The following is a 15,655-nucleotide window of genomic DNA, read 5'->3' as shown; positions in this document are numbered from 1 at the left end:
ATCAGGAAGGACTTGCAGGCCATCAACAACACCCTGATCTCCATAGCAGGGGTGTTGGCAGGCATGGCGAATATTATGAGGGAGGCAGTCACACAACAGCGGGCCCCTGCCACTAGCCAGACATCTGAACAGCTTTCCACCTCAGTCGCCGCTCATGCCCAAGAGGCCCCCCCCACAGGACTCACAGGCCAACAGCACCCCTCCCCCTGCAGAAGAAGAACCACCCCACAAACGTTCCCTACGATGCAAACAAAAGCCAGAGACACTTGACAAGACCCCGTCAGGAAATGAAACTCTCCTGATTGTCCCCCTTGTGTCTCACTCAGTCACCCTGTCCACCTTGAACTGCCATTGTTCCCCTTCCTATGTTCCCTTGGACAATGCACCTGTGCTACAAACAGACTGGAACAATACCCTAGACTTTCCTCCATCATCACCCCATGTCCCTCAATATTTTAGCACTTGAATAAAAATCCTTGGAAAAAAAGAAGTTTGGAGTATGTAATGTTTTTCAATTATGTATTCATTGAAACAGGGACAAACATTGCAATTCAATTTACAGAAAATGAGCATAAATTAACGACCTGTAGCTGGCTGTAGTGATCACACCAGGAGTATATGTGAGGTCAACAACATGTGCAAAATGAATTGCCAGAGGGAACAGTAAGTGGGCATAGAGGTGGGAAATATCAGCATGCCAGTGCCACAGAAACTCAAACAAATATCATTGAAATGTGAAGTAACACTTGTCCTACCTGTGTGTCATTGGAAGTATTGTCTGATCACTGATGTTCTGTTGTCCTCATCCTCATCCTCTGCCTCCTCATTCTCACTGTCCACAGGGTCCACTGCTGGCACATGGGCATCTCCAGCCTCCTCCTCCTGCAGAAAAGGCACATGTCCTTTGGGGACCAGGTTGTGCAACATGTAGCACGCCACTACTATCTGGCAAACCTTCTTGGGTGAGTAGCTCAGGGATCCACCTGTTAGACGGAGGCACAGGAACCTGGCCTTCAGGAGGCGAAAGGTCCTTTCAATCATCCTTCTGGTTCACCCATGTGCCTCATTATAACGTTCTTCTGCCCTTGTCCTGGCATTCCTCACAGGGGTCAGCAGCCATGATAGGTTTGGGTAACCAGAGTCACCTGCAAATATTTAGGGAAAACATTTAGCCACACATTATCCCATATGGCCCACACCATACCCATACACCAACATATACTGGGTGGGGACCAGGTCTCACCTATTGTCCACACCCTGTGCCTCTGTAGTTGGCCCATCACATTTGGGATGCTGCTATTCCTCAGGACAAAGGCATGATGCACTGACCCAGGATACGTAGCATTGCCATGGGAGATATACTGGTCCGTCAAGCACACCATCCGTACATTCATAGAGTGGAAACTCTTCCGATTTCTGAACACCTGTTCATTCTGACAGGGGGGGACAAATGCAATATGTGTTCCATCAATCGCCCTAGTTGTGTTGGGGATATGTCCCAGTGCATAGAACTTGGCCTTCACTGTGGCCAAATCTTCAACCTGGGGAAATACAATGTAGCTGCACATGTGTTTAATCAGGGCAGACAACACTCTTGTCAGTACGTTTGAGAATATTGGCTGTGACATGGTATTCCTGCTGCCAAGTCCACTGTCACTTGAAAAGAACCAGTTGCCAGGAAATGGAACACTGATAGAACTTGCACTAGAGGGGGGGTCCCAGTGGAGTGACGGATAGAAGATATCAGGTCAGGCTCCAATTGGGCACACAGCTCTGGGATTGTGCTCCTGTCCAGTCTATAGGTGCGGATAATGTTCCTGTCCTCCATTGTTGCCAAGTACACCAGGGGTCTGTACAAGGGGTATGTCTCCATCTCCCATTTATCCGCAGCGGTAGCAATCTAGGGGACAAAAGAGTGAGGAGACGGTCACAAACTGAATAATGGAGATACAACAGAACTTTGCATGCTGTTAACATTTAATGGGTCAGTGTGATTTGTCCAGTATGTCCTAATTTCACCAGTGACACAGCAATTTTCCAGGGCCTGTCCCACCCCCCTGAAATGGCATCCACCTGCCCTGTTTGGAGGGACAGATGAAGTGAGGTTATTCCGATGACGTTGTGCACTGTTGCAGGAGGCAACTCCTCATTGGTTAACATTGGGCCCTATGGGTTACAGTGGCCAATGGTGATCTACGCCGGCGGTGATGGTATGCACCGTCGGGGACGTGACCGCCATTTTCTATCTGATCCCTCACTTTCTATCTGATCTTTCACAGGAGAAGAACTACACTGCATGTGCTGCTGTGACCTGTGTCTGGAACCTACCATGGCCTGTGTGACTGGGGAAAGGGCCCCAGCCTTTACTTCAGAGGAGTTGGAGAGACTGGTGAATGGGGTCCTACCCATGTACGGACTGCTGTATGAACCTCCACATGAACAGGTGAGTACACTGTGGGCACGATGCATGTGGCTTGAATGCATGGAGTGGTGTGTGTGAAAGCCTCGTGTAAGGGGGGTGGGTGGATGTCCTCTGGGCGGCGTATTGGTTGGGTGCTGGGCCATGTGTGTGTAAATGGTGATGTGAAGGGGTATGGTGGGCCATAAGTGTAACAGGCAGGACTGTTAGTCTAATTCTATTTTCCTGTGTGTATTGCCTCTGCAGGTCAGCGTCCATCAAAAGAAGGGTATATGGCATGCCATCGAAAAGGAGGTGTGGACCCTGGGGGTCTACGGCAGGCAGAGCACCCACTCTAGGAAACAGTGGGAGGACCTGAGATGCTGAGCACAGAAGACAATGGAGGCCCAGCTGGGGATGCCCTCCCAATGAGGAAGAGGTGACCGTTGAACCCTGACCCCCCTGATAACCCGCATACTGGCAGTGGCCTATCCTGAGCTGGATGGGCGCTTGAGGGCATCACAGCAGCCACAAGGGTGTGAGTACAGTCTCCATCATTACAACTTACGCATGGTAAGGTGGTATCCGGGTGAGGGATGTGTGTCAGTGGGTGCCCCTAGGCCAGGCCTGATATTGCAGCATAGGTCCCCCTGGTGGTTAGGGTTCGGAAGGGAAAATCTTGCTACCCAGCTTGTAGGCATCCACTACTGGTCAGGGCTGCATGGGTCCCAGGTGTGCTGCATTTGGCGGTGTGTGCCCCTCCCCATGCCTTGGCTGTTAACTATTTCTCTGGTAGTGCTATGGCATATTGCGTAGGCATGACCCCTGTGTGTGAGGGTGCTGTGTACGCCAAAGGTGGTGTTGGTGCAGCCATTGACCAAGTGTATCCTTTGTCTCTTCCCCCCTTTAAGTTTTGTCATCCTGTCCTTATGTGCATTACCATCATCTGGTGGAGAAGCAGAGGCACCGGCAACAGAGGGCGCTGCATCCCACAGGTCCACCAACCCTGAGGGCACCAGTGGGACGGAGGGCGAGGAGAGCACTACAGTGGAGACTGGAGGGGACAGTTCAGACACAGATACCTCCTCCGATGGAAGCTCCCTGGTAGTGGCGGACACTTCTGTGACCACCCCAGGTACAGGTACATCCACCACTCCTGTACCAGCACCGCCCTCCCAGCAGCCCCTCATCGAGTTGCCTGTGCCGTCTCACCCAGGATGGAGGACATCTCCTTAGTCCCAGGCACCTCAGGCCCTGCCCCAGTGAGCCCTGCTGCCCTGAGTGAGGAGGCTATTGACCTCCTGAGATCCATCTCTGTAGGGCACTCAACCATTGTGAATGGCATCCAGGAGCTGGCAGCCCAGATGCAATAGACTAATGCATTCCTGGAGGGCATTCACACTGGATTGGCGGCCCAACAGAGATAGATCCAGGCACTGGCCTCCTCTCTGATGGCAGCCATTGTCCCTGTTTCTACCCTTCCCCTTCCACCTTCCTCTTCCCAGTACCATTCTACTCCACCCCAAGCACACAGGAACACGAGCATGCACACAAGACAACACACAAGAATGGTACAGGCAAACACAAGCACCACACTTCCTCCCATGGGCACTCATACAAACACCATCCAGATGCAGACACACCAACATCCACTATTTCCCCTGTCTCCCCCTCCTCCTCCACCTCCCTCCCAGTTCCTTCTACACTCACACCTGCATGCACTACATCATCATCCACTACCAGCATCATCACACCAATCAGAACACAAACCCCACTGGCAGACACCTCCACAAGAGCCATGCACACGTCCCCTATGTCCTCTCCCACTGTGTCTGTCCCTCCCTCCTAAGGTACACAAATGCAAGCACTCAGACACCCAACAGCCATCCACCTCACAACAACATACAGGCCATGCACCTGCACCCAAAAGCAGCAGACAGACACTTTCAACAACCACTCCCTCTTCCACATCTTCCATTCCTTCTCCCTCTTCCCACCCCAATGTCCCTAATAAACTGTTCCTATCCACCATTGACCTCTTAACCTACCCCACCCCCTTCCTGCACCTATGGGCAGGTTTGGAAGAACCCAGCCAAGCACCTCAGCCACCCAGTTCACAGGACCAGTCGTCACCACACCCACTCGTGTTGGAAAAGGATCCAGGCCACATGTCCTGAAGGTGAAGGAGCCTGCACCAAGCAGGCTCAAGGGAAAGGAGCCTGCCCCAGCTGCCAGAAAGACCAAGGAGCCTGCCCCAGTGTCAAGAAGGGAAAGGAGCCTGCCCCAGCTGCCAGGAAGACAAAGGAGCCTACACCAGCAGGCAAGAAGGGAAAGGAGCCTGCCCGAGCTGCCAGGAAGAGCAAGAAGCCTGCACCAGCAGCCAGGAAGACCATGGGGCCTGGGGCAGGAACTGTGATGGAGCCCCTACCACCAACCATGTTTGTGCAGCCATCTGAGGTTGCAGGGGATAGGCACGAGCCTCCCCCCACCAGTAGCACCACCACCTCCACTGAGCAGCAGTCCGAGGTTGCAGGGGATGGGCAGGAACCTCCCCCCACCAGCAGTTCCACCATCTCCACTGAGTAGCCATCCGATGTTGCAGGGGATGGGCAGGAGCCTCCTCCCAGCAGCACCACCATCTCCACTGAGCAGCCATCTGAGGTTGCAGGGGATAGGCAGGAGCCTCCCCCAGCAGCAGCACCACCACTGAGCAGCCGTCACTGCCAGAAGACGGTATGACACCCACCTGAGAGACTGTGACCTAGCACTCCCCACAATCAAGAGCACAGGGCATGTCGGCCCCTCCAGAATCAGTGGGTAAGACACCCACATGCCCAAAACTCCCCAGGATCAAGAGCTCAGGGCATGAGGCCCCCTCCAGAACCAGTGGGTAAGACACTCACATGCCCAACACTCCCCAGGATCAAGAGCTCAGGGCACGAGGCCCCCTCCAGAACCAGTAGGCAAGTCAACCACTCGAGAGACTGTGGCCTTGCACTCCCCAGGACCAAGCACAGGGCATGTTGCCCCCTCCAGAGCAAGTGGGCAAGTCACCCACTCGAGAGACTGTAGCCTTGCACTCCCCAGGATCAAGCACAGGGCATGTTACCCCCTCCAGAGCAAGTGGGCAAGTCACACACTCGAGAGACTGTGGCCATGCACTCCCCTCCAGAACCAGTGGTCTTGTTCCATCTCCCGGCTGAGGTGCCCCCCGTCCCCCTGAGGTGCCTGTCTATTTAGCAACTGATGCCCCTGAAGTGTTCTCTCCGTGTTGAAGTGGGTGACATGTGTGGCCTTGGATTTTGGCCTGTGGCCATGTGGCCTATGAACATTGTGGACTGGGCTGTGTCCCTATCTATTATCTTGCGAAACGTATTTTTCATGCTGTGTTGATCTCATTAAAGTCACTTTTTCAAAATCATTTTGTTTTTGCATTATTCATCCGAGTTACGGTATAAAATAGTTTTTGTAATGCAGCTGATTGTGTTTATGGTGTTGGAGGGTGGGTGTGTGTGGTGCGTGTGTGTGTCACTCTCTTTTTCCTCCCTCCCTCCCTTGTGTGCTAGGCATCTATACTCACCGTTGTCATCTTCGCCGGGGTTGGTGTTCGTAATGGAGCAGAACGTAGAAGATCATGGGGAAAACATGCAGTTCAGGCTCCATAGCGGCGTGGTTCCTCCATGTCTCTCCATTGGTTAGTCCTTTCCCTTCTGAGCTCAGTTTCCACCAGACTTTTGGTGTCATTGGTACCGCCCCAGAAAAGGTGGCGGTTTTCAGGGTCTTCATATGGTGGGCGGAGCATTGACTTCTGCCTGGCTGTAGGCAGCTACTGCTGTGGTGGCTGTTGTTTTCGCCCAGGCGGTCGGTGTGGTACATTAGCTGTCTAGCGGAGATCTTCTACCATAGTCATAATTTGGCGGTAGTTACCGCCATCCTGTTGGCGGTATTACCGTCACTTTTACACCAACCGCCAGGACTGTAATGAAGGCTTTAGTGCCCTTCTAGACTGTGATGGTAAGAGCTTTGCAAAATATCTGCTCCAAACATTGCATGACTGGACTACTAAGAAGAGCTTTATAACTTTTCAACAGTCCAGTTTTCATGCTGGTTAATCTACCATCAATAACATAAAACTTTGGCAATGTTGGCTCAGAATACAATTGAAAGACAGTGCTCATTGCATGTCTCCTATATAGATTACAGCATGGCATTCTGCATGGTCAATCATTCTATCTTGTGGTTAAAGCTGTTAAACTGAGGAATTGACTACTCTCTTCTCCATCTTATTAAGATGATTCACGAAGACACAGTGTTAGACTTTTCATCCTTGGCGTGGTCTCCCTTAACTTTTTGCCTCTGTTCCCCAGGTTGTTTATGTGTGCTCGACTCTGATTTTGCTATTTCTGTTACTCTGGGCACTTTACCACTGCTAACCAGTGCTAAAGTGCAAGTGCTCCTTTACAAAATGTGTATGTAATTGGTGTATCCATGATTGGCATATTTGGTTTACTAGTAAGTCCATAGTAGAGTGCACTAGAGGTGCCAGGGCCCGTAAATCAAATGCTACTAGTGGGCCAGCAGCACTGGTTGTGCCACCCACATAAGTAGCTCTGTAATCATGTCTCAGATCTGCCACTGCAGTGTCTGTGTGTGCAGTTTTAACTGTAAATTCGACTTGGCAAGTGTACCCACTTGCCAGGCCTAAACCTTCCCTTTTCTTACATGTCAGACACCCCTAAGGTAGGCCCTAGGTAGTCCCAAGGGCAGGGTGCAGTGTATGGTTAAGATAGTACATATAGTAATATGGTTTATATGTCCTGACAGTGAAATACTGCTAAATTCGTTTTTCACTGTTGCGTGGTCTGCCCCTCTCATAGGTTAATATGGGGGGGTACCTTTAAATCTGATTAAAGTGTAGATTCCCTTTGGGAGTGGATGGACATGTGGAGTTTGGGGTCTCTGAGCTCATAATTTAAAAATACATCTTTTGGAAAGTTGATTTTAAGATTGTGTGTTTGAAAATGCCACTTTTAGAAAGTGAGCATTTTCTTGCTTATACCATTTCTGTGACACTGCCTGTTTGTGGGTTCCCTGTCTGGGGCAGTTTGCCAGTTGGGCTGATTGCACCTCACACTAGACAGTGACACAAAGGGAGTTGGGGTGTAGTCTGCATATCCTGATGAGCCATCTGTGCTAGGAAGGAGGGGAGGAGTGGTCACTCACACCCGAAAGGACTGTGCCTGCCCTCACACAATGCAGTCTCCAACCCCCTGGTGAGTGTCTGGGGCCTGGGCACATTCAAAAGAGGCTTTGCTTTGAAGTAGGCCTACTTCAAAGAAGAAATGGGGTATAAGAAGGGCACCCAAAACCACAGACTTTAGAAACTCTTCTGGAAACAAGAGGAACCTCTGCCTGGAGAAGAGCTGAAGAGCTGAGGAAGAAGAGCTGCCCTGCCTGTGACTGTGCTTTGTGGAGCTATCCTGCAGTTGCTGCTTCTGCCAGAGTAAGAGGGCAAAGACTGGACTTTGTGTGCCTTCCATCTTGAGAAGAAATCTCCAAGGGCTTGATTTAGAGCTTGCCTCCTGTTGTTTGAAGTCTCAGGGACAGCAAAGACTTCTCTCTGCCAGCACCTGGAGTCTCTGGAGAGACTCCTACTCTGCCCTGTGGTGCCCATCCAGTTCCTGGGACCCTGAAAGGGGAAGCTGGCAGCCTAAAGATAAGGAAATCCACGCAGAGAGTGCCGTGCGGGGAAACGATCAACCCAACTCCGGTCTGTGGCTGAAGAAACGACGCGCCGCCGGTTCCGCAGCTGAGAATCGATGCTCGCAGGAAACGCGAACCAAAAATCGCCGCACGGAGTGAGAGAAACAACACACAGCACCGCTGGCGAAGGCTGGGAGATCACGACCCGCGCTGCGGGGTTTTCAGATCATCGTGCAGCTGGATTTCCGACTCAAGTACTGCTGGCCATGGAAAAACAACACAAGGCCTGCCCGGACCCAAGAGTGCTGACCGGATCAACGCATCTCTCTCCTGCGGAGACAAGAAACAACACTCCCCGACCCGGCAAAAGGAGAAACAATGCAAGGTCCCGTACATGAGTGGAATCAATGCATCGCAAGCCCGTTTTGACGCTCACTCGCCTGTGCGTTTTTTTTTTTTACGCACCCAAGGTATTTTTTCACACTAACAGCGTTAGTGTGTGTTTGAAACTACTTAAAGCCCCTTTCTGCATTTTTATTAGTAACCTGACTTGTGTATTGTGGATTTTTGTCGTTTTGGTCTTGTTTTCTTTAGATAAATATTTCCTATTCTTCTAAAGCTGTGTTGTGTCATTTTGTAGTGTTTTCATTAAGTTACTGTGTGTGTTGGTACAAATACTTTACACCTACCACTCAGAAGTTAAGCCCACTGCTCTGCCAAGCAACCAAGGTGGTAAGCAGGGGTTAGCTGAGGGTGATTCTGTTTTGCCCTGACTAGAGTGAGGGTCCTTGCATGCACAGGGGGTAACCTGACTGTCAACCAAAGACCCCATTTTTAACACACATGGTTACAGATTAAATTATGAGAAGGAAATACCCTCTCTCAAAACACTGTACCCAGAATGGTATAAAGCAAGAATGCATATTAGCTTCTTTTTGTTTGCCCTTTACATTTCTGATCTTCACAGCTTTCTAGATCTTACAGATTCTATACCTCCAAAACTAGGGAAACACCCAATAACATACTTGGCCTATGTAGATGATTTGGTAATCTTTTCTACAAGAAGCCTGCGACTTCAGTTACCAAAACTCCACAAATTTAATGAGAATTACTTTATGTTTGTCAATCAACCAAAAACAAAAGTAATGTGCTTTGGGAAACAAAATAAGCAAAAACATGGAGAATCTGTTTGTCTCAAATTGATTAAGTAGGAATTATAAGTATCTTGGCATGAACATGGATTATAAATTAAAAAAGAGGTGGCATATTCAATAGAAAAGTCAGAATATTAAAGTAGTAATCCATGCCATGGCAGAAAGATAGAATAGCAGTCAATGCCATAAAAAGGTTTTCAAGAATCTATGGAGGAGGGACAATTTGTCAGTCAGTTAAAATGTTTAATGCAAAAATAACTTCGTCACTACCTTACGGATCACAGCTTTTAATTTTTTTAACACTTTTGATCATGGATACCATAAACATGCAAGCAACATGATCCTTCTTTACTCTTCACCAAGCAACTCCCAAAGTATGCTATATCTCAAACTGGATATCCCATCACTTCAAGCAGTCCATACAGCTGCAACAATAAATTATATATATGACCATAGTACAGCCAAATCAGCTAAATACTAATAAGGATACAAAAAGGAGTCTGAACCTTTTGACACTGAAGGAGTCACTGGAGAAACAAAAACTTCCCTAGCTAACAACTCTTAGTGGAATGATCAAGGGCATTTGGAAGAGTCACATACAAAACTCTCTATTGGTCAGCAGCCCTTGGGAGGTCCTTCTAGCATCAATGAAATACAAACATGTAGATTTGCTTTTAGATTCTTATGCCACAGAAAGACAACCATATATTACTTCAAATCTGGAAGGTCATATAAGATGGAAATGTTTGAGGTTTATATTAATGTACATTCCAATTTCCCAATTTGAAGGATCTTGGAATACATCCTACACTGATTCATTGGGATGTAGACTTTGTGGTTATAGAGAAGAGTTGATAGGACATATTATTTACTAGTGCCCAAACATCCTGGCCATTCAGAAGAAATATCTCCTGAATATTTTAGAGAAAATAGCATGAGGATAGATAGAAGAGGCTGTTCATTTTTGTTTTATTGCTCACAAGTAACTTCTTTATTGGCAGCATAAAGAAATTCTTTCATCTAACTTATTCTTATCTTACCCGAAGTTGGACAGAGCTAGTATCATACTTTTTAAATTGTCGTAAACAACAAACTGTTTTTTATATTCCATTCTACTAATGTTTTATAATGGGATGCAAATAATTGAAGCAGCTGTAAATTTTAGTTTGATATGTTTATGTAATTTCTTTATTAGGTAATTTTATCAATTGTTTTGATTAATCAACTTTTGATCCTAAATAAGCTAGACAGGCAGCTGTATAATCTACTAGTTGATGTAAACACTTGATCACTATTTATTTGTATTGCATCAGAATTATTTAATGGGATATTAGATGTTCATGGATTTTTTTATTTATTGTTGAGAGCGCAGAGGTGTGTGATTTTAATCTCTGCTGTCTCTTTCACTTTCTGCTATTTTTCTGTCATCCTTCTTTTCTTTTCTTTCTTTCTCGTTTCTTTCTCTCGCCTTCAATCTTTCACTCTCCCCACATTTCCCGTGCTGCTGCTGTCCCTGTGGTTCCACCCCCTCCTTCACTGCTAAGTGCATTCCTCAACCTGCCACCTCCCAGCTGACTGGACCTCCCACCTCCCTCCCCTTCTTAATGGTGGGCATTGCACACTGAGAGGACGACTCTGCTGACCATGCATCTCCACACACCGTGGCCCAAGCAGAAAATGGAACCCCTATCACTGAGGAACAGCTCTCCAACACCCTCAGCAAGTCTCCCCTATGGCAGGTGCCAACATCTCAGCATGGAACTTCCACTAATGGATCTCCGAATGCGCCAACACCCTAGCACCTCTCCATAAGACCTCAGAGAAACACCACCACAAACAGGCCAACTAGTTCTCCCCCACACTCCAGGATGCCAGGTGCATCTGCAGATGGCTAGAAAAAAGATAGAGGAATTGCAAGTCCCCAGAAGACTTCAAAGTCTTCAATTCGGCCACCTCAACATAGTCACCAGGAAAGCTGCCCTGCAGGACTGTATCAGCACCAGCGCTCACAACACCAAAGAGCTCTTCACTGTGGTCAAAGAGTTTGCCAATCCCTAATAATAAACAGCAAACTTCTCTCCATATCAAGACCTCTGCAACAGGCTAGTCAACTTCTTCCCCTGGAAAATCAAAGACAAATAAGAAAGCTTTGGATCCCAAGACCCTTTGAGCCCTCCAAAAACTGCCCAGATCCAACTCATCAAACCACCCCAGTCCCTGCACCACTGGACCAACCTGACCACAGACCAGCCCCACACAATCATGCGCAGTATCCACTCTGGAGCCCCTACTGACGCCTGTCCTCACCACATTTTCAACAAGGCCACCGCACCTGAACTCTGACACACCCTCAACTGCCTCATAGAGACAGCCACCTTCCCAGAGGACTGAAAGCACACCGCGATCCATCCGCCCTTGAAGAAACCCACGGCCAACCCCCAGGATTTCAAGAATTACCGCCCGATCTCTCTGCTGCCATTCCCAGCTAAAGTCATCGAAAAGGCCATCAATGCTCAGCTCTGTAAGCACATAGAGGACAGCAACATCCTGGACACCTCCCAATCAAGCTTCAGGAGCAATCACAGCATGGAGACCGCCCCCCTTGTCGCCACAGATGACATCCGCTCTCTCCTTGACCACGGCCATACAGCAGTCTTCATCCTCCTTCGACACAGTCTCACACTGCACCTCTGCTCCAAGCTCCTCGCAGCTGTCAGCTGACATCCATGGAAAGGCCCTGCAATGGATAAGCTCTTTCTTAACTAGCAGAACATAGAGGGTCAGACTCCCGCCTTACCTTTCAGAACATTTGGAGATCAGCTATGGAGTTCCACAGGGCTGTTCTTCTAAGCCCCACATATATGCATGGCCCAGCTCACGTCCATCATCAGGGACAACGGGTCAAACATCGTCTCCCATGCCAATGATACCCAGCTGACCATCTCACTGACTGAAAACCCAACTACTGCCAAGAAGAATTTCCACAATGTGATAAAAGCCATCACTGCCTGGATGAAGGACAACTGTGTCAGCCTTGGATTATCCTGGTGGCTATCGACCCTTGGCACCCGACCCCAACAAACCACACACCCAACCTTGCTTCATCCTGAACTCATCCCTCACTGTGATCTGCCAAGTCAACTCAGTCACATCCTCCTGATTTCTCACACTCCGATTTCTCTGGAAGATTTACAAATGGATCCCAAAGGACTGCCGCAAAACTGTAAGTCATACCCTGGTTACCAGCAGACTCCACTATCTCAATGCCGTATATACTGCTATCACCCGGAAGAACCTGAAGAAATTACAGCACATACCTCCACCAGACTCACCCTGGACATTCCCCACCGCAAAATATCTCCAGCCACACCACCTAAGAGACCTCCACTGGCTTCTCATCCAGAAGAGTTAACTTCAAGCTCCTCGTCCTTGCGTAAAAGGCCTTCCATGACCTAGGACCCACCGTTGAACCACTGCATCACCTTCTACTCCCTACCAGACCTCTCCACTCCGCTAAACAAGCACTAGCCGCCATACCTAGCATATGGAAGGCCTCGGAGGGTGGAAGATCCTTAGCCTACCTCACGGCAAAGAGCTGAAACACGCTACCCCTGCAACTCAGGCAGTCACCATCACTGTTTCAATTCAGGAAGGACCTTAAAACCTGTTTCTTCAACTGAAGCTTAGAGGGCTGACCCCCCTGGTGCCTTGAGACCCTTGCGGGTGAGCAGTTGCACTTTATAAACCCTGATGATTTGATGGATCTTTTTAAGTTGATTGAGAGGCTGAGGGAGTTAGCAATAAGAAAACAATTCAAGTTTCATGAAGTTCATTTGGCACACAATAAGGCCCAGGTATCAGTGATTGAACCTAAGGACATTTCTTGCCAGTCAAAAATCAGTCCAATATGTATGCATGTCATTAGAACATTAAAAAGATATAAGAAGACAGGTGGCAAGCTGAATTATCATAACTGTCTCAGTCTCAATAGTTTAAGATACCAAAATAAATGTCACTACAATACAGAAACTGAGAAGTTAAAAACGATGTTCGATAAAGTATCTCCAGTTCTCTCTCCGAAACATGAATTCCAAACAAGGAGTGAGGATGGTTTGAATGAAGTCTTAGGGAAATTATGAAATGCAAGAAGGTGTCAGCCTAGTTACGGATTCAGTAGAAGTCTTCCAGAAAGGGGAATAAGTGTTCAGCATAAAGCTTCATACTGGCAGGAATAGAGGAAACAGAGAGGTCTGTACCCGTCAAAGTCTAAGGGAATCTGCTCTAACATCTAACATTAGCAATGCATTTAAGTGTTCACACATGTTAATATGATTAAGGCACACAGTAAATATAATATAAAAATAGATGTGTATTTATGTAATAATACTGTATAAAGGATGAAGTTTAAATTGTGCAACTCCATTGTAATCAATGATTTAGACAATCATTATATATTAATACTACTACAATGAACAGCAACTTAAGGATATCAAGTGAATCGCAGGGCATCATTGCTGCCAGTACATGGAACAGTTCAAGTGTCCACTATGATTCTACGACATAGACACCTGAAAATTAAGGGGTGGAGACTTTCCGTGTACATTTACCAGCCTGAGACAGTTGAGTAGAATTAGGATGCAGGATTCACCTTTGTGTAGGGTCTTAAGTCCTTTGTAAATCACTGTTATTGTGGCAGTTTCTGTACGGCATCCTTCTCTGAAACTATATCTGTTTGTGACTACGAGGCTATGTGCTATGCTTATAGTGAAGCAGTGGACAAAAAACACATTGTGACAGTCAAGAATAGGGAACAGTATAATTTCCAGTACTCTCTCAAATCTTTTGAACAGTGCTACCATGCACACCTTATAAAAATGACAAGAAATAATACCTAATAAGCAAACAGCATCGACTCTCCAAAATGCTCTAGCTGCACCTTAAGTTCACAAACCGATCTTGTAGAAACCAAAGTGGCTTAGTACATGAACCACAAATTAATTGAAAGCATATCTAGAGGCACATATTTTCATTAAGGGAAGCCCGCTTTTAGTTTGACTGATTGTGTAATTATTTGTATAAGATGTCAAACTTTTTCTAAGATGCTATAAATTGGATTTTATGTTGTCTTTTGTATTTACTATTCAGTTGTTTAAAACACCCTAAAGTCATTAGAGATTCAGTGGCACTTAACAAAACCACATAAATTAAATAAAATGCAAATTAAGACTTGTATCATAAATGTATGACATGTCAAGATATATAACATGCAAAAGGAAAGAAAACAGCAAATTTGTGTCCATCTTCAGTGGTGGCTGTAACTCTTAAAATTACAGTTATGATCTTTGTTGGCCCTCTAACCTCCTTGCTATCCCTGGAAATCTTGGGGTAGAAAGTCCCTTGAATAGTGATGGAAATTTGTGAAATATAAAAATAAAGTTGCAGAATACCCCAGTTGTATGGTTATCTGGACCTCTGGGAATGATTTTTGGTCAGGGGCGGACACAGATTATGCGTGTGCTCCATGAACTAGGCCTGCCTCATGGTAATCAGGAGTGGGTGATAAATTCCGCTTCACCGGTGGGGTTGTGAAATTATGGCCATCCCGCGTTCTGGCCAGGTTCTTACAACTGCTGTATGACAGAGTTCGTTCATGCACATGGCTCGCCAATGGTAAGTTGGTGAAGACAAGTGGGAATTAGCATCCCCTAGTTTGATTGTCAGGCACGAGGAGAGCAACCAGTTAGATTTTCTCACCACAAATGGTCGCAGGCCATTGTGACCATTCAATGTGAGAAATCTGCTACTCAAGTAGACAATCTATTTGAGCTGCAGCCAAATCAACTCAAGCAGCAGCGTCCTTTGAAGCAGTGTAATGTGCTGATTTCCTTCCATTCGTGAAACTCTACAGAATCTCACTGAGTTTCCATGTAACTGCAGCATTCTTCAAAGTGAAACTCCATGAGTTCCACCCACCCCTAATGGTAGTGTCATTTTGTTAGACATAGAGGGATGCACCAGATGCTACCCTAAGAGTGGAAAAGGACTACTACTTTTAACTGGAGTTGCTTGGAGTTAAGCAACAGATTCATAATTTTGGAAGCATACTAGTTATGTGTTTCATAGTGATCAGTAGTGTGTATTTAACTATCACTTGGCCTTCATGGATTGCGTGTAGCACTGGACAACACTTGATATTTTCTAGTGCATGCTAAGATATGTGTGTGGGAGCCTGTGGGTGCCTACTTAACATGGAGGCCTGTTGGTTCCATTTTAGAAATACAGGGCCTGGAAAGGCTAGGAGAGGTTGGGTCTGCAACCCCCAAGGCAGTATCTGTGTGTTGCTGACAATCCTAGGGACCAGGGTAGGAGCACACGCTAAAGGATGAGGAGCAGAGTAACC

The sequence above is a fragment of the Pleurodeles waltl genome, chromosome 9 (assembly GCF_031143425.1).
Source record: "Pleurodeles waltl isolate 20211129_DDA chromosome 9, aPleWal1.hap1.20221129, whole genome shotgun sequence".
NCBI classification, from domain to species: Eukaryota; Metazoa; Chordata; class Amphibia; order Caudata; family Salamandridae; genus Pleurodeles; species Pleurodeles waltl.
The sequence above is the reverse complement of the archived record's forward strand: the minus strand, read 5'-3'. Positions refer to the sequence as shown.